Source organism: Linepithema humile, chromosome 4, assembly GCF_040581485.1.
Source record: "Linepithema humile isolate Giens D197 chromosome 4, Lhum_UNIL_v1.0, whole genome shotgun sequence".
Classification (NCBI taxonomy): Eukaryota; Metazoa; Arthropoda; class Insecta; order Hymenoptera; family Formicidae; genus Linepithema; species Linepithema humile.
The window spans coordinates 9,636,014-9,659,715 of NC_090131.1; the positions used below are offsets into that span (position 1 = coordinate 9,636,014).

The following is a 23,702-nucleotide window of genomic DNA, read 5'->3' on the forward strand; positions in this document are numbered from 1 at the left end:
ATCTACTACACCTTTGAAAATTTTTTATTTTGCAGATTATTCATATATTACAAGAAAAAATAAATATTTATCAAAAAATTACCTTTTTTAAAAAAAGGTAAAAAAAAGACGCCAAGTGCACACTCTTGTCACAACTAAAACAAAACCGTATTGTTTTACCTTTCAAAAAAATTGTCGTATATATTAAGCCTTCCAAAAAAACCTGTCATATATATTAAAACCTTTCAAAAAAAACTTGTATATATTAAAATTTTCAAAAAAGCTATTATATACATATACTTTCTACAAAAAATATGATATCAGGAAATGGCACCAAGTGGGACTAAAGAACTATGAAAAAAGTTTGTACACTATTTCTATAAAACTCTTGTACATAAAGCTGTTGTATATACAGCGTGTGTCAAAAGTTCCGGGACGGCTGGATAATTTGAAAAATACGCATCACAGAAGAAAATGACCTCGACAAAAGTTGTAGGATTTTTCTCGGGAAATCCGATGGTAACCTTAGATTTGGCCTTGCTCGTGACCTTCAAGGTCATTTCAAGGTTAAATCGAATTTTTTAAATAGAAACCCCTATTTTTGATTCCAAAATCTAATAGCTGGTGTCAAGAGCTTTTCAAAACACTATAATGAAGTTATTTTTCATTAAGTACTTTTCGAGTTATGAGGCTTGAAAGTTACAGCATTTTGACATAAAATACAAAATATCTTGTAAAACATTATACCACCACAAAGTATTATAAAGCAATAAAATTAACATGTAGTTTAGTGTAGCAGCGCCAAGTTTTTTACGTTTTATAATAAATATTTTTTTATTTTGATTAAATTTTTTATATTTTTTTATTTAAATTTTTTGTTTTTTATTTATGTATTTATTTTTTATAATATATATAGTATATATAGTATAATATATATAAAATATGGTAAAATATAGTATATAATATAGTTAATTATATGTACAACAGCTTTATGTACAAGAGTTTTATAAAAGAGTTTTATAGAAATAGTGTACAACTTTTTTCATAGTTCTTTAGTCCCACTTGGTGTCATTTCCCGATATCATATTTTTTTGTAGAAAGTTTATATAATAGCTATTTTGAAAATTTTAATATATACAAGTTTTTTTTGAAAGGTTTTAATATATATAACAAGTTTTTTTGGAAGGTTTAATATATACGACAATTTTTTTGAAAGGTAAAACAATACGGTTTTGTTTTAGTTGTGATGTAGAAATTACCGTCCTCACTTTGTGTAATCTAATACCCTTGCTGTAATCTGATACTCCCCTCCCCTCTAAAGTGATAACGTCATGACCCTCTCCCCACCAATGTCGTGTAACCTGATACCCCCTCTTCTCCCGCACCCTCTTCATTGCTCCTGAGTTAGAATCCCTGTTGCTATATATTCAATAAAAAATAATACGCCAAGTAAAAAATATTCTAACTTGTATGCAACAAAAAATTTAAAAAATATTTATCTCCAAAAAATAATAATTAACAAATAACTTACTCTAAAAAATAACACTAAAAAATATTATCCTAAAAAAATATTTATATCAAACCTATATATGAAATCAATACTTCACTTAGCCAAATATATAGAAGCAATTCAATTTACAAGGATTTATAATTTGAAATAATATTTGTTATAAAATCAATCTTACATTTGCAAAAATATTATAAATTATAGACTCTCCATAAAATTAAAACTTATTTTATTTTTATTAATAGGAACCTGATTTTTAAAATAAGTCCAACTCAAACAAAATAGTGATATTTTAATACAAAAACACTGTCATCTTCAAACTAAAAAACTTGTACAAAAAAGTTGATTTAATTTTCTATTACAACGTGATTAAAATAGTGGAGTATATTTAAGTATAAAAAAAATTTTAATTAAAAAAACAAATTTAAATATAAAATAAATTTTTAATTAAAAAAACTTGGCGCTGTTAAACTGAATGTATGCTAACCTAATTATTAAATTAAAATTATTATTTTATTTAAGAACCGTTTTACTAATAATTTATTATGATATACTGCGTGGTTTTAAAGACGGCGAAAATTATTGTATAAGACATCTTAAAGATATCTTAAAGACGTTTTTCTGACAGTTTCGTAAGACGTTTTAACGATTTTAAGACGTCTTTAAGACATCATAATGTTGTCTGGGATGAGGAACTCCGTCCGCCGCTCATTCTCGTGAGACGCAACCAACAAAATTATTGTCTCTCTGTCTTTTACTTGTGTGCTACGCATATAAATGCATTTTTTTCAAAAATGCAAATTTAAAAATGCTAATACGCACGCATGCAATAAAAGTGCAGCATTCTTTTTACCAAAATTACATGCTACATGTTTTAAATAACATAATAATGATTTGAGAAACAAACAACATTACAATAAATTCTTTTAAATTGCGTGATGTAGTGAAAGACATTTATTGTCTTGGGAAAGGTGACAATTTGTCACCTAAAATAGTAATTTGTTCTCTAAAATACTAATAAAATGACGTTTCATGTTTTTAATATTATTGGTATATGCGTCACAGGAATTTTTTCCCAAGATTATATCTATGGCAAAGGCAGGAACATAAATTCCACAACACACACTATCCGATTGTATTTACACTTTTTCAAAAATTATATCACAAACGCTTATTTTTGAAAAACGTTCGTAAATATATTTTTTTTTCTTCTACCCATTTTTTTGTATGTACAGCCGGGTATGCTATCATAGACGTGTAATTTTGTCCCATCAAAAAAAAATACATCACCAGTGATTAGTACATTTCCCTTCTATAATTTGTAAGCTTTTGTCTATCACTGGCTTCCATTAGATCAAGAAATTCTATATACTGAATGCTTTGCGTTTCGAAACAAGAAGTTTCTCTAACGACGCGCGAGAATCTGTCTAATGAATCATCATTTACTTTGTTCTGTATAGGCAGAACATTTTCTCTCCGAAGGAAGAGAAGCAATTGGAATCTATCTAACAAAAAACTTTTCTGCGTTTTCATCTTCTATTATTTCATCTTCGTCATTTTGTTTACTCTTTGAATAACTGATTAAGATGCGACTACTATCTTGTTCCATATCCAGAGCAGCAGCAATACTTGTGGCGTCTATTAACAAAATTTTCTGTTTTAATTTTTTGCTCACTGGCAAAATGTTTTCATTTTCGTTGAGACGCTTATTTTGTTGCACGTGAGTATTTTTCTTTCTACATGCTTGTTCTTTAGCGTCCGTAATATATTTTGAATCTTTAATTGACATATGTCTATTATTTCGACTGTCCAAGACTTCTGGCAACATACACTCATAATGGAAGCGTGTTAAGACAAGTATCATTTCTTTTTCCCAAAAGACATTGTCTCTATTAACATGCACGGTTTTTTAACTTTTTGGGGTCCATATAGCGAAAATGTAATAGTTTTGTTGTGTTATATTTAACTGATCCTGAATTTAATAAAAATATCGATGATATCCATTAATTTTATTTACATCTTTTTTATCAAATATTCGTTTTAATAAAGACAATTTTTTTATAGCTTTTTTGGCTGTCAAATTCTGTTGATAGGGGATTTTATTTCTATCAGATTTTATCATCACCATTAATAAGTCCATCAGGAAAAGCATGAATTATCTAAATCAATAAACAATTCACATAATTGAATTTTTTGTTAAGCTTAGCCGCTAAATCCTTTCTAGCAACTTTCCCCTTATGGCGACCATATTTCATGGCTGCGATATCGATGGACAGTGAAAACAAAATATTCTTTACAATTGGTTCACAAAAACGTTGTTGGTTTTATGAGACATACAGTTCGAAAATTAGATGTATTTTATTCAATTTCTTACCAGTTTTCAACATTTTTCGCCAACTTTTCGATATAATTTTGTTTTAGTGTGCGACGTGAACTAGCCTCGGAATCACGCCAGATCCGAGGGAGCACGCCCAATGAAAGTCGATAGCCCGCGGTACTCCACGTATTTCAGGAGCAAGGTAACTCACGCGATATCGGCAATAACTGCACGATTCGGTAACTCGCGGTGCTCCGCGTAATTCAGGAGCAAAGTAACTCACGCGATATCGGTAACCGGAAATGGGCGCCAGGTGCGTGTAATCGCACCGCGGTAACGGTAACTTAGATAATTCTTATAATATGTCCGGCCGCTCCCCGCTCAGTATATAGCAAAGGGGCGCAGTTCTTTTACTTTACGTTGAGAGTTTGGAGTGAGAGGCGAACACAAGGACAACTCAGCAATTAAGATTTAACAATAATATATTTCAACAATTTGGTTTACAAGGGTTAAAGATGAGTAGACGGTTCGGCCTGAGCCGATACGGCGGAGATAGTTTAATACGGTGGCAGTAAGGCAATTCGCCCACAAAATCGGTAACAAGAATGAATTTCGATAACGATATGATCCTTCGGAAACGCGATCACGAAAATTAGCGGCAGATCCAACGATACTAAGTGAAACAGATGGCACGTATCCCGATAACATGACGCGACCGGTAAAGGCCAAATAAATATAATTCGAACGACGGTAGTCGGCCAAAAATGATATGTCGCGGAGCGGCTATTTTCGCGGGTTTCTCTCGTTTCTCGCCGAGAAGCTAAAGTGGCGGTAACAGCCGTCTCTCGGAGAACGTTTCCGCGCAAAATCCGCCCGCAGACATCGAATCGCGATAGTTTTCGATATTAAGGTAACGTGGAAAACGGTAACAAAGACGGTCATAAGAAAAACGGTAGCAAACAGACAGTATCCCAAAAAAAGAAACGGTAACGGAAATACGGTACGGCAACACGGTAACGAAACGGAACGGTAATCGAAACGGTAACGAGAGAGAGACTGTCGGTGCTTGATTTACGCAGGATGAAGAGACTTTGACGCGATATCCGGAGCCAGCTGGATATGCGGTAACTGAGCGCGCCAAAAACGCGCTCACGGTAACAAAATCGCGGTTAGTCGTGTGAGAGACACTAAATACAGAGCTTTAGACTCACGCTACCAACCATAACCGGACGGAACTCTACGGCTACCCGAGAGGCGGCTTACATCAAGTCGGCGTCTTCGGCGTCGTCGGAAGCGTCCTGGAGCTCGTCCTCACTTTTTCACGGCACACCGAACAGTGAATCTTCTCTGATGTGCAAGTTGGTCTTTCGAATCCCGCGTCGCCTTCTCGTGCATCCTGCCGATTTTCCGAAAAGAGGGGCCCCTGAGAACCGACCACAGTTCATCCAGGGCGCCCTCCCCCCCTCCCCCCCCGCTTTCTGTGGTTTCTTCAAATCAGCCGATCCGTATCGCGTTGATACGCCGATATTTCCGGAAAGGACTGGTTAGGCTGGCCGGGCCATACTCCGACCCTTCCGGGTGCAGCCTCCGCGGAGTCCTTGGCGCCGTCTGCAGCCGGGCGAGGTCCGCTGCTGCGTTACTTTGCTGTTGGCGGCTGAAAGCAATGCGGAGTTAGACTTTAGGCTTTGGGATGGCGGAGGCGACGGGGTTGTGGTACTTGACCTTTTTCCGGCGGGATCACTAGCACATGACACCCGTTGGTGGTCCCCCGGCGTTCAGTCTCTATGGCGATGCTGTATCTTCGCCCGAAGGCACAAAGTGTGCAACGCCGCTCGCACGGGGTCTCGCCTTACAATTTAATTAACAATAAACATACAAAACGGGAACAAAATACAAAATAATACGCGAAAAATGGTGGAGTCTCGCGGGTTGCTCTCTCAACGCGAGAAGCAACTCCAGGACCCTTTGCTCCCTCGGTCGGGCTATCGCCCTTGTGACGGCGCTCCAAAAGCGTCACGTCACAAGTGTTGAAATACATCAGGTAAGGCAAGGTCTGGTTTTTGTGACTGCAGACTATACTGACGATCTAGTCCTAGCTCTCGTTTGTATTTTTGCGATCTTCAATTCATTTTTTGAGATTCTTTATTTCTCGAAACTTTTATTTGTCGTCACTTTTTTAAATTTTCGATAATAGGAGGAAGATCCTTACACATGCCTTTGTACATTTACGTAAAAATTTGTTGTGTACGTTACACAACAGCTCCCGCAATCCTAGCATTATAAGAACCTTGTCTGCCAAAATGCGCTTTCCACCAATTTCCTTGCGGATAATTGAATTGAATGATTCTGCAGGATTGTTTGTTAAATGTAACAATAAACTGTTAGAATAAGCACTTAGGTGTATTATAGCACTCTCTATTTTTTTATAAGCCATGCAATTTCAGATATGGCATATCATTTTGTATTTTATCACTGTTTTCTCCACATGTACGATCGCGTTCTTTACATTTCTTATGTTCACCAAAAATATGGTTAGGATTGTTCAATATGTCTTTTTGTAATTACATCGCCTTATAATATTGTGATATTGACTTTCTGCTCTTTGTACAACGGCAACTTTTAATATGTCCGTGCATATTTTTAAAATGTTCTTCACAATATTTCGTATTTCTACTGTTACGTCTTGAGTTGGAGAGGTCAGGAGGATAATAACAGGCGCGTATCGCCGGTCAGATTTCAAGGGTCTGACCCAGTGCTCCGAACAGTTTGTTTATTTGGATCTGAAAACGGGTCAACGACTGAAGGTCGCTCTTACTCCGTTATTCAGTATTGCCGTTCGGATGGTTCCCTTTTTGGTCTGAGATAGAGATCTCAATTACCAGGGACGGAATCAGTGCAAACTTTTAAAGGAGGGATGAAAATGAAGTGTCTGTAGTAATTAAAATAAAAATCTAAATATAAGTTTAAATTTCATTTAATCAGAGAAGAACATAATTTTGAGTTAATTGATACATGAAGATATAAGGCATATTTATTAATTTTTATTAATTAATTTTTATTTATTAATTTTAACTTATAAAAATAGAAACTTATCATATCGATTACAATTTGATATATAAAAAAAAGATTACAGCTACAAGTGTAGGTGTTATGTGTGTGTGTGTGTGGGATTGTATTACTCTTCGTGGGGATTAAAGAAATTTACGTGATATTGGTACTCTAGAGGAAGCGTGGAAAGGGGGGAAGATGGAGGTGGAGTGGAATATCTTATGGGAGAATTTCGGCAAGTGGGTAACAAATAGATGTCTGGAGAGAAGAGTTCATCCGGAAAAAGATTTATTATTTCGATATCGATCGATATCATCGGGGAAGGGTTGATTTGGGGATGGAGGCCTCGGCTCAGGAGAGGCAGGTACAGGAATTATTTCTTCAAGAAATTCTACGGAAGGAGCTGGAGAGATGGAGGGAAGTCGAGGTGCGGGAGACGGAGAAGACTGTCATCTCTGTTTGTGAGTTGTCTCGGTAGTGTGCGTGTGCGTGGGCGTAGTGTAGTGGAGTAACGCGCGGCGCGACGGAGGCGATTAACTCTAAATCTAAGGTGCGGTGACGCAAGCGACGTTATGCATAATAAACTTCTTATTATTTGGACCACTCGAGATCGACTTTGGCGTGAACGGCGGATGGCATTAGAACTAGAACTCGAATTGTTCACTATAAATATAAGAAAGAAAACCAACCTGAATCTGGTTGTTTAACTCAAGGGGAAAGCAGGGGGATGTAATCAATAAAAAAAGAATTTAAATAGAGGGACTTACTGCTTGGAGTGGTTGCAAGGCTCTGGAGTTCAAATAGTAGAGCTGGTTTAGGCTAAGAGGGGGGCCTCTGGTTCCGGAAGCGAGATCGGCGGCTTCTCTCACTTGTTGTTATTGATGATCGTTCGTTATTGATGATCGTACGTTAACCGGCACAGTTTGTTCACTTTTAAATACTTGTTTAGTGATTTTTTTCGAACTGAGTTCTAACCGCAGACTCTAAGACTTGCTGATATGTTATTCCGAAATATTCTCTCCGGAAAGGGCTGTCATGGGTTTTTATAATTGTTACCCCTCTCTTTTACGTCCCTACTTAATAATTTCGGACGTTGGTCTCATGAAAAAGTTAATTGGTTCTTCTGATCTCGGTGAGGCATAGATTGCTTATATTTAGAAGAATCTATGCATTCTATTGGTGGTACATGAGTATGGTAGGGTGGTTTCTTAGTCCTTACGCAGTGCAATTTGATTGACAAATTTATAATCGCCCACGCATTCGCAGTGCGAAATATCTGACAAACACTCAACCAGTGTCGACGATTTATATTTATGCGAAAAATTCTTTTAGCGGAGCTGATGATTTGCTTGGTCTTAGCGTTTAGCGCTGCAGGAAGTTTAACTTGCGATCATTTAACATTCAATTTATGACGTCAGTTCTGTCAAAAGTTTAGATTTAAATATCGCTCCTGTGAGTTAAATGAATTTTTGATTTGTATGGGCGTATTGCCCAAAGGATGCGTTCGACTTGGTTAAAGACTATGAGAACCAATTTCGTTAGAAAATATAATTTTATTTTCCTCGTCAGAGAAATGAATATATATACAAGTGTTGTATTCTATTTAAATTAATTGATTGCGCCAGAGGCGCTTTCTCGGTATGTGTGTAAGAACGAGAAATTAAAAGAAAAATTGATGGGCGCGGTAAGAAATTACTGGCCGCGTCTTTGTATATTGAACAGGTCCTAAAAAGGACGGTTCAATTGAATCGGCTCGTTGTAGTCCCTTTCCCGATGTTGGAGGAACTCCGTTTGGAAAATGTCTTCCGTCTGGCAGCTGCTCTCCGAGCAAGCTCTAGGCGGCGAAGTCTGGATGGCTACGGAACGAGTTTCCGGTGTGCCTGTAGCTGCAACCGTCTTGGCTCTCGGCGTAACAGAATGCTCTGTGTACCGAGGAGAGAGAGGTCTCCGAATTCGGATGTCGCCAGCAACGAGAGTGTCCCTTGGTGGCCGAGTCAACCGGACGCAGAACTCTAGGGGAATTAGCTTCCACGCTAGAGTCTGAGGAGGTGACGGCGGTACTGATGTGTCAGCGGGCCGCTTGGTTGAAGTGTGCGGCCGATGCTGGGACTCTGTTTTTCTTCTACGTGCCTTGCGAGGCAACGTGAGAAAAACGGCGAGACAAATTTGCCTCTGGTTAAGCTCTGCTAAAGCAGAGTAAGACTCAGATCAAGGGCCCTGTAGAGAGCTCGCCTTGAAGCGAGTGAGTGAAGAAATATCTGCGGAGAAGCTCTTTTATACCGCTTCGATCGATGCTTGATCGCGAGAAAGCTTTTCACCGCCTGCGCAACCTGGCGGTGTATCCGCAAGCTCGTAACTCGGCAGAAGCCCTGCGGCGCGTAGCGGCGCCGCGGCGTATTATGCCGCGTCAGTGTAGCGGTGTGGCGGTGAGCCGCCACAATTTGTTTATCGGAAGCAGCGTGAAAGAAGCTTTGTTAGGCTATGTCGACATTATTCAAACAGTTTAAAATTATTACTTCCCGTGTTTGCCAGATACGGTTTCGTTTCTAATAAAATATAAACTCGCGAGAAAGAAAAGAATCGTGGAGTCCTATCAGGACGTAACACTACAAAGCCACGCTTTCTCTGTAACTTTGGCTGAACTGTCTCCGTCACGGCTTTCAGCGTTTTGCATAAATTGCGAAGCAAGTGATTAGTGCATTCTATTTTATTAACAATCACTATTTTGTTCGCAATATATAGGGTGTCTGAGACCATTCGTACACCCCGTTTATAACGAAGGGAAGTTGTTTTTATCAAATACCCGAAAAGTACTAATAAGTAAATCGGGTACGCTGTATGGTACGGGTACGAATGGTGATATTTTCAACTTCCGGTACCGACCAAAAATAGGCTGTCTAGACCGGAAGTCAAACTTTTTAAATGGAATATGGCATTTTTTATTGCAGATTCGGATTCTCCGGCGAAAAATAAGAAACTTTTGTCCAAAACATTTTTTTCTAAAATACCTCTATCGACCTTGAAATTATTTTTAAAGTGTGATTTACGAATAGGATAGCTAGGTAGGAAATGGGAAATATCCAAATCTGAAGTCGAATTTTTAAAATAAAACATGAAACTTTTTATTGCAAATTCGGATTACACATGAACATAAACAAAGAAATTTTATTAACATAAAAGAACAAACAATTTTAATAAATTTGTTATGTATTAATAACATGTATTCTTATCACGAACATTTACTAAATTTTTAAATAAAAGCGTCGCGTTCCATGCTCTCCTATTGATCACTTTCAACCTTTAATTACTCCTACAATTTTATAGCCTAAGCATTAATTTTTGTGTATTATGAATTTATTCTTCGTCAGGAATATGCCCCTTTCCGCTGTTGCGGGAGTTGTGGGACACCTTGTATACAATTTCAAATTGCATAACGTTTATATAAACCGAATATTTCAATGAAATGACCCAAGAATCAATAAATAAAAGTTTTTGGTTCAAATTTGGCCAGATTTTAATACATTAGCGTATATACCCAAGGAGAACAGAAAAGTCAAAATAATATCAATATGACGTCATATTGACCGAATTTACGTCATTTTTTGGTCTTAATAAAAATCTCGATCTCAAATGACTTAAAAATGACTTTATATTGACTTCTTTTTTATTGTGCCTTTTTGATTTTAAAAAATATGATGTTTTTTCGACATAAAAAAGTATGATATAAGAATATTCAGAAAAATGTGTGTATGACCATTCAGATATAATAATCTTCAAGAGTTAACTTATTGAGAAAGATACCTTGTAGTATGGAAAAGGAAAGCGGTCTGCTTTTTGCGCAGTCAGTCGAAATCAGCGAGCAAGATAGAACAACGATAAAAACAATTAAAATTTTTTGGGAATTTCGGTATTTATGTAAAGTCAGTTGCTGTGGTTTTAATGTCTATAAAAATCTAGGATTAAGAATTTTGTGCTCATAGTCGAGACAAAGCAAGACCTGCACTTGCGCGTTCGGTTTCATGTTCCGCGGCGTGCTACGTGCTCTACATCATGGTATCACTGCTACGGCGTCGTAATCGGAAAAGACGTTGTCGCGTACAGCAGAGTTTCGTGTTTTCTGTAATTCTGGAAGATTATTTGCATCGTAACATTAATTGTGGAAAATTCCGTTAAGTATCAGTGTTCGACTTTTCTAGACTAGTACAAGTGAGCAACATTGAAGACGTTAAAGTGTGAGGTTAAAACAAAATGTCGAAAGAATTTTAGACTAAAGAGGTAAGTAAATTCCAATTTTTTATTTTCTTTTTTGGCATCTAGACTGAGTGTTGTAGATAAAATTAAAATTAAAATCGTCATTTTTTACCATATCTTATTTTTATCTATACTACAAATAAAATTTACAGTAGCAAACTGGAATTTTAAATGGATTATTTTTCAATTATATACATATAATAATATTCATATATATTTTGTTTTGGGCCATATATTAGATATAGTTATGAAAAGAAAATATGCTCAGGCTTCTAAAGCCAATGCTAAACGGTTATGTGAAGCTGAAATTGAAGATCAGTTGACTGAGGTAGAAAATGTATTAAATGAATTAGACGAAGCACGCTGTAATCTTTCTCATAATCTTTTACCTGCTATACATATTGAAAGCAATAATGTTCAGGATAATGACTTAATTAATGAAAATATATTAAATAATCCACCACACAACACAAACAATGATGATGCTGCTAATGAAAATGAATATAGCGAACATAATAGCAGCAGTGTCAGTGATGAATTAGAAGACGATGAAGCTAGAATTGATATTGAATATTTAAGAGATCGTCCTGTTCATGAAATAGAGACATATTTATTGAATTTCTTATCAGAATGGAGTGTTCGAGATGTATCATTCAAAAAAATAGATAACATTAATTTTGTATAAGTGAAAGAAAAATATGATTGTTTTGATTTGTGTTTGAGAAAGAGCTACTTTTTTTTATTTATAAGGTAGATTACTGTGCAATAAGACTATGTTAAGTGACCTCTGTATTATCTGTAATCTGTATACTTAAACGCATAATGAGGATTTATTATTGAAAAAATAATGTATAAAACATATATTAAATAAATGCATAATAAACAATTAAATATAATATTGATTACTCTTTTAATATTTTATTACTAATTCTAAATGGTGAAAAGAACGTCAAAATTATGTCATTATAATATCAATATGACGTCATAAAAATATTAAAAATTTATGCAATTTGACGTCATTTTGACAAACTAAAATTTGATTATATTTTGATATCATTTTGATATCATTTTGACTTTTCTGTTCTCCTTGGGTACTTTAATATTACAAAGAATTTTTAATTCTGTACAGTTAATAAAAAGATTACCTCTAATTAAGAAATAAATATTTGGCCGGATAAAATAAAATAGACGACAGCAGGGTCCTCTTAATAAAATAATAAGCATACTGATAACCGTCTATAGACATAGGCGCACGCATCCATCCATCCTCTCTCCCTTTCCCCTACACACACGCATATACACGTACGCACGAAAAAATCATAAATCCAACCAGACAATCTCCGCGTCGTATTTTTTGCGTAATGCTAATGCGGGCAGTACATAAACTTTGAAAACTCACAAAGTTCTTAGAAAAAGATTTGTAACCAGTATTTTAAAATGTCTCAACGTCAGCTACAAAAATAAAAAAATAAAGATTCCAGACTTCCGTTTCCGGTGCGATAGAGCGTGACACGTAGAGTTAGAACAAAATTTCTGGGTGACTTGAGAAGCGAGAGGAGAGCAAAAAGGGGTAAGAGTGAGCGAAGGAGAGAGTGGAGGTGAGAAAAAGTGTGTGTGAGTGGAGAGAGTGTAGGGCAGGGCAGTGGGGAAGGGAAAGATTAAGGGAAAAGACGAGGGATAGACAGGCATTAAGTATAGGACATAGAGACGGGCATAGATGGAATTAGGTAGAGAGGGCAGGGATCAAGTAGAACATAGAGGTAGTAGGTGCGGATTGACTGGTGGCGACACAGCAAGATGGAAAGGAAAATGGAAATGGCAGAAGGAATAAGGGAGGCTAGAAAAGGGAGAGTAAGATGTGAGAGCTATGGGTATAGAGGAGATGTGGAAGAGGAAAAAGGAGGAGTCGTGGGAGAGGGGGGAAGAGGAAGAGAGAGGTATATTTAATAAAAGCAAAAAAACATCGAGATTACCGGAAAAAAGGGAAAAAAGGAGGACGGGGAGCAGAGGGAGATGTTGAAAGGAGAGGAAGAGATAGAGAAATGGAAAGAGGAAATAGAGGGGATAATGAAAGAGGTAATGAAAAATGGGATTAATGGAATGGTAGGAAGAAATGAAACAGATGAAGGAGGAAATAAAAGAGGGGATAGAAGATATAAAGAAGGAGATGAAGGAAATTAGAGAGGGAGGAAAGATGGAAGGAGGAGAGAGAGAAAATAAAAAAGCATATAAAGGGACTGGAGAGGAGAATTAAAAAGATAGAAAGAGATGGAGAAAACAAAAGAGAGGGGAATAGGAAAGAAGGGAAGGGAGAGGGGAAAGAAATAAAGAGTGAAAGAGATGGAAAAAAAATGGAAAGGAAAGAAAGGGAGGAGAGGAGAAGGAACTTGATAATAAAAAAGATAGAGATGAAGGAAGAGAACAAGAAAGAATCGATAGGAATATAATGAAGGATATAAGAATGGAGGTAAAAATAGAATAGATATAGAGGATAGCGGAGGATGGGTGGTGCAAGGACAGAAAAAAAGGAAGAGAGATAGTGGGAATAAGGATGGAGAATGAGGAGAAAAGAAGAGAGATATGGAAGAAGAAAAAGATGCTTAAGGGTAGGAAAAAAAGGATACTAGAGGACTGGACGTGGAAGGAGAGGAGATGAGATGGAAATTGGAGGAGATGGCCAGGGAAGAGGAAAAGAAGGGAAAAAATGTGTGAATAGGATATGGAAGAATAAGGAAAAATGGACAGTAATAGAGGTGGGATGAGGAGGAGGAAGTAGGTAATAAAGGATGGAAAGGGTAACACAAAATTAGGAGAACGGGAGGAAGGGGGAGTGGAGAAGGAGAGGAGCTCAGGATAGGAGAGGGAAGGGAAAAGGACAGAAGGGAGAAGGAGGAAGGTGTGGAAGGGAAAGATTGAAGGATATGTTTCTGGAATGTGGCAGGGTTGGGAAATAAAGATGGAAAATTTTGGGAGGGATTAAAAAATTGGGATGTAATGGTGTTAATGGAAACGTGGATGGATAAAAAAGGATGGAGAGAAGTGAAAGAAAAGTTACCAAGAGAATATGAATGGGTGGTGCAAGTGGCAGAGAAAAAAAATAAAAAAGGAAGGGCGATGGAAGGAATGATAATGAGAATAAAAAAGGAGATGATAGAAAAAGAGAAAAAAATAGAAACGGAAAGAAAAGGGATAATAGTAGAAAGAGTAAGAAAGGGAAAACAGAAATGGAGGGTAGTGGAAGTATACAAAAATAGGAATATGGAGGAAATCTTACAGAGTATAGAAGTGGGTAGGGGAGAAAGAATATGAAGTGAACACAATAATTAGGGGGGAGGGGGATTTTAATACACAAACATGGGTAGAGGAGGGAGGAATAGAAATAGTGAAAGAGGGAAAAAAAGGAACGGGGAAGGAGGTAAAGGAGATCGAAGGATGGAAAGATAAGTAGGGAGGGAAAATTGATGGAGTCTTTAGAGGAAAGAGGGTAGGGAATGTTGAACGGAAGCACAGACGGGAATGGGGAGGGGGAGTACACTTTCACAGGGGGAAAAGAAAATATTGTTATAGACTGTGAGATTGGGAGATGAGAATGTGAGAGAAAGGATAAGAAGGTTATTGATAGGAAACAAAATTGACTCAAACTATCAGTCAGTGGAGATATGGGTAAAGGGGAAAAAGCAAAGGAAAGGAGAAAAGAGAAGCGGGAGATTGAGAGAGGAGAAAAGAGGATGTGAAGAGGGGTATGGAATGAGGAAGAGTGCAACAAATTTAAACAAAAGATGGAAGGGATGAAATTAGGAGAGAAAGGGATGAGAGTGGAATGGGAAGAGATGGAGAGGAAGATGAAAGAAACGATAAAGGAATTTGAGAGGAATTTGGGGAAAAAAGGGGAAGACAAGAAGATGGTGGGACAAAGAATGTGATGAAAAGAAAAAGGAGGTAAAAAGGGAATTAAGAGGATGGAGAAGAAAAGAGGGGAAGGAAAAGAGTATAAAAAAAAGAAAATATTATAAGGAACTGTGTGAAAGAAAGAGAAAGGAGGAAAATGAAAAGTGAAAAAAAGAGCAAAGGAGGTAAAAAGGGAGAATAAAGTACGAGAAATAATAAATAGGGAGAGTGTGATGTATCGATAAGTAAGTCAGCTGAGTTACCGATGTTACGGTATTCTAAATATCGCGATAATTCGGCAATCGTTGTAAGAGTCAGTCACCACTGAGCCTTCACAGGGTATTGACTCCATAGTAAACACTCCTATGTTCGTGTATGTGATAGTATAATAAAGGCTATTTAGTACAACGTAAATCAGTGTGTATTAGTTAATAGGCTTATACATAACAGAGAGGAAACGAAGGATAAGGATAAATAATGGGATAGGAATGGAGGAATAGAAGGAGTATTCTATGAGGCTATTAGGGGGGGGGGGGGAAAAAAGAAAAGGAGAAAAGGGGGAGAAAAAAAAAAGAGAAGATAGGAATGGGGAGAAAAAGAACAGAAGGAAGGAAATAAAGAAGGCAATAAGGATGTTAAAAAATAGGACAGCGATGGGGACAGATGAGATACCAGAAGAAGCATGAAGGTATGGAAGGGAAGAGGTGGAGGAATGGGTCTGGAGTATGTGTAACAGGGTGTGGAGAGAGGAAGGAGGGCCAGAGAGTTAAAAAAAAGGATTAGTGGTACCGATTATGAAGAAGGGAGAGGGAGAGAAAGTAAATGACTATAAAGGGGTAACATTAATGTCATCGAGCTATAAGATATACGCAATAATGCTGGCAGAGAGACTGAGGAGAGAAGTGGAAGAGAGGGGGATAGTGCCACAGAACCAAACAGGCTTCAGGAAAAGGATGGGAACAATAGATAACATTTATGTACTAAACTATTTGATCAACAGACAGCTGAGAAAAAGGAAAGGGAGAATGACAGCAATGTTCATCGACTTAAAGGCAGTGTTTGACTCGGTGGACGGGGGAGTATTGGTGGAGGCGATGAGGGAGAGGGGGATAAAGGAAGGGTGATAGAGAGGGTAAAAGAGGTATTAAAGGAGACAAAAAGCAAAGTAAAAGTAGGGGAGGAGATGAGGGAAAATATTTGGACGGCGAGAGGAGTGAGGCAGGGGTGCCCTTTAAGCCCAGCATTATTTAACATACTTTTAGCGGACATAGTGGAAGAAATAGCGAAAGTGAAATGGGGGGAAGGATAAGATTAGAAGAGCGTAGGGTATACTCTTTAGCGTATGCGGATGACGTAGTATTGGTGGCAGAAAATAAAAAAGTGATGAGGAGTATGATGGAAAGATTAGATCGGTACCTGGAGAAAAAGGAATTAGAACTAAATACGGAAAAAACAAAGATCATGAGGTTTAGGAAGGGAGGAGAGAGATGGAGAAAAAGGATATAAAGATGGAAAGGGAAGGTAATAGAGGAGGTAAAGGAAATTAGATATCTGGCGTACATGATACAAAAAGAAACAATGGGCAGGAGGCGCAGATTAGGAAAAGGGTAAAAAAGCAACAAGTAATAGGTCAGGTATGGGGAATAGGATGTAACGATGCAGCATGCATCGTCACGGCTACAGACCGAACATCGTAGCCAACAAAAGACGCATCGAGCGCCGATAAACGCTTTCAATAAACACCGGCGGTCAATCGCCGGACGGTCCCCCCACAACCGACCGTTCCGAAAATTACCAGGTGGGAGTCCGCTGGTTAGGCCGCCGATGCTTGTCGATCCTAAGCCAGTCGGGCGACAGCCGGGTATAAAAGAGGCCCGGCTGTACGCCTTTTTACCAGATCCTGTTCGCTGCTCGCCAGCGAACATCCAATCCTTCTGCGAGCGAACTCGCAATCCACCGAGAGCACTCGGAGCCTATGCCCAGCAGCCCCACGAGCACGAGCATACTCGTGCACCGACCGAGCATACTCGGCTCCAGGAACCGCTTCCGCACGATACAGGAACACCCGTGCCCCGCCGAGCATACTCGGCTCTAGAAACCGTTCCCTCACGATACGAGAATACTCGTATTCCGACCAAGCGTACTCCCAGGACTCGTCTTCCGCTCCTTACATACGAGCATACTCGTATATCGCCGAGCATAGTCGGCTTTGCTCCTTACATACGAGCATACTTGTATATCGCCGAGCATACTCGGCTTCGCTTCTCGCATACGAGCATACTCGTATATCACCGACCGGTTCGATAGATAATCGACCACCGACCGGTTCGATCGATAATCGATACCGCTCGCACGTATCGATTCACGCGCTCGCTACCCAGCGATCTAGAGACAACCGCGGCACCCGCGCTTGCGCCGACGTTTCCGCGTCGCCGTACGACCATCGTTACACGCCGCCTTACACCGCCGTAACTGTTACTAAATTATAACACGAGTTCAGACATCGCATGTAACACACATTTATACTCACCGTATCCACACGGCTGTACGTATCTAACATCAATTTACATAATAAACCTCGTTATATTTTATTACACAAAAACAGCGCATTCTTTTAACGTGCCCCCAACCAACCGAACTCCTGATCCCGGCGAACTATTCCGTGCAGACAAACGGACCGTTTCAAGGAAAAAGAAGATTTGAAAGGGATTAGGAGAGAAGAATATGGATGTTCGACAAATTGGTATGGACGGTGTTGGGATATGGGGTAGAGATTTGGAGTTGGGAGGAGAGGGAGAAAATAGAAAGGATAGAGAAGAAGTATTTGAGATGGGTATTGGGGGTAAAAGCGAGGACACCATGGTATTTGGTGAAAAAGGAGATGTAAAGGGAAAAGCTAAGAAGAAGAGCGAGCAGGAGGGGATGGGGATTTGAAGAGATTAGATGAAGGGAAAAGAAGCGAACTGGCGAGAGAATGTAGGGATGAAATGAGGAAAAGATTTAAGGAAGAAAGTGTGATGTCGGAATGGGAGAACGGAAGGAAAAAGTTTTTCGAAGAAAAGGAGATGACAATTGAGGAGATAGAAAGAAAGAGGAAGGAAGAAGAAGCATGGTATAGAGAATTAAAGAAAAAGGACAAAAAAAAAACAGAAAAAAAGATGAAAAAGGATAAGTGAATCGATGTTTAATAGATGGTATAAGAAGGTGAAAGAAGAAAGGATACCGGGATATTAAAAAAAAAGATGGGGAGAAACCAGGTGGAAAAGGGTGGCGAAGTTTAGGTTAAGGAATGAAGTAAGGGAAAAAAGGTACTGGGAGGACGAAGAGAGAAGAAAATGTAGAGGGAAAAGGGAGACGTAAGAACATGTTTGGGAGGGGTGTAGGGAGTGGTAGGAGGGAGGAGGATGCTGGCAAGAGGCGGTAGGTTAAGTACTAAATGAAGAGGAAGAAGGGGAACGCTGTATAAGGGAGGGGGGAAGGAAGAGAAAGTGAGAGAGAGAGAGAAAGAGAGAGAGAGAGAGAGGGAGAGAGAGAAGGAGAGAGAGGGAGAGGGAGAGAGAGAGAGAGAGAGAGAGAGAGAGAGAGGGAGGGAGAGAGAGAGAGAGAGAGAGAGGGAGGGAGAGAGAGAGAGGGAGGGAGAGAGAGAGGGGGAGAGAGAGAGAGAGAGAGAGAGAGAGAGAGAGAGAGAGAGAGAGAGAGAGAGAGAGAGAGAGAGAGAGAGAGAGAGAGAGAGAGAGAGAGAGAGAGAGAGAGAGAGAGAGAGAGAGAGAGAGAGAGAGAGAGAGAGAGAGAGAGAGAGAGAGAGAGAGAGAGAGAGAGAGAGAGAGAGAGAGAGAGAGAGAGAGAGAGAGAGAGAGAGAGAGAGAGAGAGAGAGAGAGAGAGAGAGAGAGAGAGAGAGAGAGAGAGAGAGAGAGAGAGAGAGAGAGAGAGAGAAGAGAGAGATGGAAGGGACGAATTAATAAGATAAACAAGATGTAATGGAGAACAATTGAAACGGAAATCCCAATAGCGGTGACCTGTGCGCGCGCGTGTGTGTGTTGTGTATGTGTAGGTGAAGAGGAGGGTAAGCACTTGTAGCTCACGCTCCTGCTTTAGAGGCGGATAGGGTTAAGATAGATAAGTCTGGAATAAATTTTTAGATGTAAGGATAAAGATGTATGGCGTGATATTGTGATCTTGTAACCCTGAGAGTAACAATAAACATTTATTCATTCATTCATTCGTTCAAATAAAGATTCCAATTTAAAAAATTTAAGGTGACCTTGATATGACCTATACTCACAAGGAAACAGACCCAAGTGTCCCCCTCCGATTTTGACGAGCTTTAAATATGTTGTAAAGTAGCTCAAAATAAGAGACACGTATTTTTTTATCTGCTTTCTCGCATGTTTAGGATTGAACAACCCCTACAAGCTAAAACGGTTTTTTTGGTTTTGACTGAATATCGTCAAAACTGTAAGAAATATCAAAAAATGTTTCGAATAAAAGTTGCATGGTCTTTTATGAGCTTTATAACGCGTAGCTAAATATTTAAAAAATTTTATATTTTTTAATTTACCCTTACCCCTTCTTATTAATTTACGAATTTCAAAATTTTTGTTATAACAAAAGTTGTAGCATTTTTTACGCTCAATGCAACCATATATGATTTTATTATGTTTCGAAATCGCATCTTTCAGAAATGAGCTGTCAATGTCGCAGTATATGCGTCGCGCTGTATAACGCATCGTTTGTTGCGCGCTTATGTAATTGATAAGACGAATAAAATTAAAAATAAAGATTAGCGTGTTATGAAGTATTCGGAAAAATGTTCTGATCAAAGAACAAAATTTACTAAAGTTATTGCCAAGGCATCCCCTCTATTTTACACTTTTATAGTTATATTATATCGAAAGAGAAATAAATAAATAAAAATCTTACAATTAAAATGCAATTTATTGTTTTTCAATGTTAATGCAAAGAATTTCAATTAATTTCAGGTTCTTCTATTAATCAATACTAGAAACATTTGTTTGTTTATTTTTTTATTTCCTTTATAATAATATGCATATATGTCGAAAGAATTACAACTTTACCTTCAACAATAACATACTATTATACATATATTGAATATAATACATATATTAACATATATTAAAAATAGATGAATTTATGGAACAAACGTATCACAAAGGTGATGTTCGTGAAAAAAGTGATTCATACAAAGCGATTTCTTGCACCATGCGCAAGTAATTATTGCAGGTGCGCCACAAATATCGCATGTTGGTTTTGACTGTTTATGGAAACAAAATTTCACTGGTTAGGTGTTTCGAATTTTTCGGGCTTATTTATTACGTACCCGCTTTTATACCATGCGTATTTCAATAAATTTCTGAATTTTGGCGACGGAAATTGATTATGTATCAATGACTGTAATTTTAAGATGGTGTTTCTTGCATGCAAATTGACTTCCAAATCTAAAAGCGTTACAGTATCAGAAAAGTGTTTAATGAAATTCTTCCACAAACGAAAACCATATACATCTAATGGTTGTATTTTTCCTGTTGTTCCAGCTGGTATAGTCAACAAAATGATATCTTCTGTAGATTCTGGTTTAAATTCTTGAATAATATTTAGACAATGACCAGTCCACGAATCTAATAGTAAACAGATTTTGGACCTACGTTTAGAAAAAATACGTCTCAAATTTTAAAATAATGCGCTGTTAATTTCCCGGATTTCGAAACCGTAACAAAAATATTAGGTGCCTTAAACATTGTTTCTTGTACTCTGAGACCAAATGTTCCACTAACTTCTTTCAATACAATAAAAAGAGGCGATAATAACACAGGTCAACAAATTAAAGGGTATTTAATATCACATGAAACTTCCCAATAAACATTAAAACATTCTATGTACGTCCTATGTATATACATATATGTATATTGTATATTCTATGTATATACAGAGAATGTGAAAAGTATATAAAGCGCATATCCCAGATAACAAAATGCTTGCACAAATAACCTCACTGTGCGCGCACGCAGTGCGGATGAAGTCGCACGCGTGAGCTCTTATCACTAAACAGATGCGTCATCATTGGAGACTCATATTGCTCGCACGCGTGAGACTGCATGCATGCGATAAAAATATGACCCTCACGCGTGCGAGCGATATGAACGTCAATTGCATCATGAATAAGCGTGTTTTATATATTTATTGCAATAATTTTATTTTAATATTACAATTAATTATTGCACGAAAGGAAATAAAAAGGTAGATTTTGTATATAAAATTATTTATTATATTATTGTTAGAAAAAACTATATAATGAATTATATATTATATATAATAACTAAAAATAGACTATATATAAAAACATTTGTTTATAAATCTGTTTCATAATCGGTTGAATCTAATGATTCGTCCCCGTCGAGATCAGATTCCTCATCTCTTTCATCATTCATTGATTTTTTTCTTTTGTTACGATATCGTTGCTTCACTGTGCGCAAAACTTCTAATATTTCTTCCTTGAATATCGTTCTGTCTTGGGGTCCATGAAAATTTTGCAAATCGCAAAGCTTTTGTTAGCAGTTGTTGCTATTGTGGCTGGCGTGGACGGAGCTGGTGTTCTTGCAGATGATTTATTATTACCTAAAGAGTATATCATTAGGTATAGATTATGCTGCAGAATATTTGATTGAATAAATAATAGTTAACTTACTTGAAGATTTCGAATCTGTTAGATCCAGGAGTGAGTGAATAAGGCGGTTACTTATATTTGCTGTATAGCCAGTGTTTTTCGTGCTGAAAATGAAAGAAGTATATACAGATAGAAGGGTGCAAGGCAGTAATATAGTGCTACTTTTTCTAAAAGGAAATTAAATGATATACATTATGCTTAATATTTTCATTTACAATTTTCTACCTTTGTGAAATAAATAAACATTATTATATGAATAAAAATTAAGTAGTACGACCATGAAAATTTACAAAATGATTTAAAATAAAGATTTTCTTTACGGAAAAATAATCGCGTGGTTTAATTCACCACGGCGACTTTTTAAGGTTATAGTCATTGTCAGTATTTCTATTTCAACAAAGAAATCACTATTAAAAACAATTAAACCACGATCGTATTATTTTTCATATAATAAGGATATATTATGTACTCACCTCTGGTTATAATTCACAAATGCACAAAAAATGAATGATCAGATGCACGTTGCACGTCGAATAACCTGGAATAACCTCTTGTCCGTGCGAATTGTTTTTCCGTTTGTTATTTTGGTCGCGTCGCATGGCGCAGGCGCGGGAGGCAAGAGGCGGGAGGCGATAGGGAGATAGAAAGAGAGAGAATGACAGAGAGGGCAATGGTGTATTATTAGAAAGAGAGGAAGGTGAGAAACTCGACGTATAATTTCATCCACCTTTTATATATATATTGCATACTCTATTTATCCAAAACAATCGTGCAAATATAATAGTATATATATATATATATATATGTATATGTATATGCAACTATTGGGAAAGAAATCTTGATGATTTTGTCTCGAAATTTTAAGAAAATTAGAAAAAAATTTTTTGTAAAAAATGTTGAAAAATTATTTTTGAATGTTATTGTCCATTTTGGTATTGATGAATGGCCCAAATAATGCCCCATATATCATGAAGTAAAGAATGGATGGATATATTCCCCACATCACACTGTGACTAATTATATATATACATTACGCTCGCATATGTGTGCCATCACATCGTGAGGGCAACGTGATGTCGTTCTTTCATTCATGACGTGATAATCACGAGTGAAAGTAATGCAAACTCACGGTAAATTTCGTTATTATTTTTTTATAATCGTATACGACAGTACACAATGACCTTTATGCTCGCATATATGCCCCCATCACACGTGATTGTACAGGGATATCTTTTACACTCGCATCTGTGGTTCCGTCATGTTGTGAGTGCAATGTAATTGGCGTTCTTGCACGCACGACGTGATAAGCACGCGTGCATACAAAATGAACCCTCACGTATTGTTATCTGGGATCCTATGTATGTGATATAATTACCACATGTATGTACATAGGATGTCCATAGTACATACATAGGTATATTCCAAAGATATGCAGTGTACATTTGTGGTATATACATAAGGTATATTCCGAGGATGTGCAGTGCACGTTCGCAGTATGTACATAGGGTATATTCCGAGGATGTGCAATACATATTCGTGGCATGTACATGAGGTACATTCTATGTATGTACATAGTATATACAGTACGTTTTTTAATAATAAACAATTTTCATTCATTTGGATATTTATCTACCCAATTTTTGAACAATTTTGAACAATTAGTTTATCTAAATTTCCTGTGTTGGGATTCATATATTAAACTGATAGAAAAAGTTATTACATCTTCAAATTGAAGACTTCAATATTATTATACCCGCCTTTTGCAAGTTTTATATAGTTTTCATGATTAAAACTTAAATACAAGATAAATAGCGCATAATGCTGTTGCGCCTACTATGGTGGCGGTAGGCGCTGCGTATAGATTCGGGATTCGCCGTGCTGGTCAAGGGGGCTTTGGCTCGGAGAGTTTAGAATAATTAAGCACTTCTGATTATATATATATAATAGCTTTTATTTGGTATCTTCTTATTACACTTGTCACCTCACTTATTCGGCGACCGTACTACCGTGGTTACGCGTGTACGCGACG

At 37.5% G+C, this 23,702-nt stretch overlaps 1 protein-coding gene and 1 long non-coding RNA gene across 10 annotated transcripts in view; one reads left to right on the forward strand and one right to left on the reverse strand.

Moving 5' to 3' along the window:
• Positions 1-23,702, forward strand: part of Oseg5 (intraflagellar transport protein Oseg5) — a 323,588-nt gene that overhangs the window by 104,300 nt on the left and 195,586 nt on the right. The gene's annotated exons all lie outside the window — the stretch shown is intronic.
• LOC105667295 (uncharacterized) lies at positions 21,257-22,308 on the reverse strand. Its single transcript, XR_001099902.2, has 3 exons — positions 22,147-22,308; positions 21,695-21,777; positions 21,257-21,624 (listed from the first exon to the last, which is right to left on the reverse strand). It is a non-coding gene; the product is annotated as an uncharacterized lncRNA (long non-coding RNA).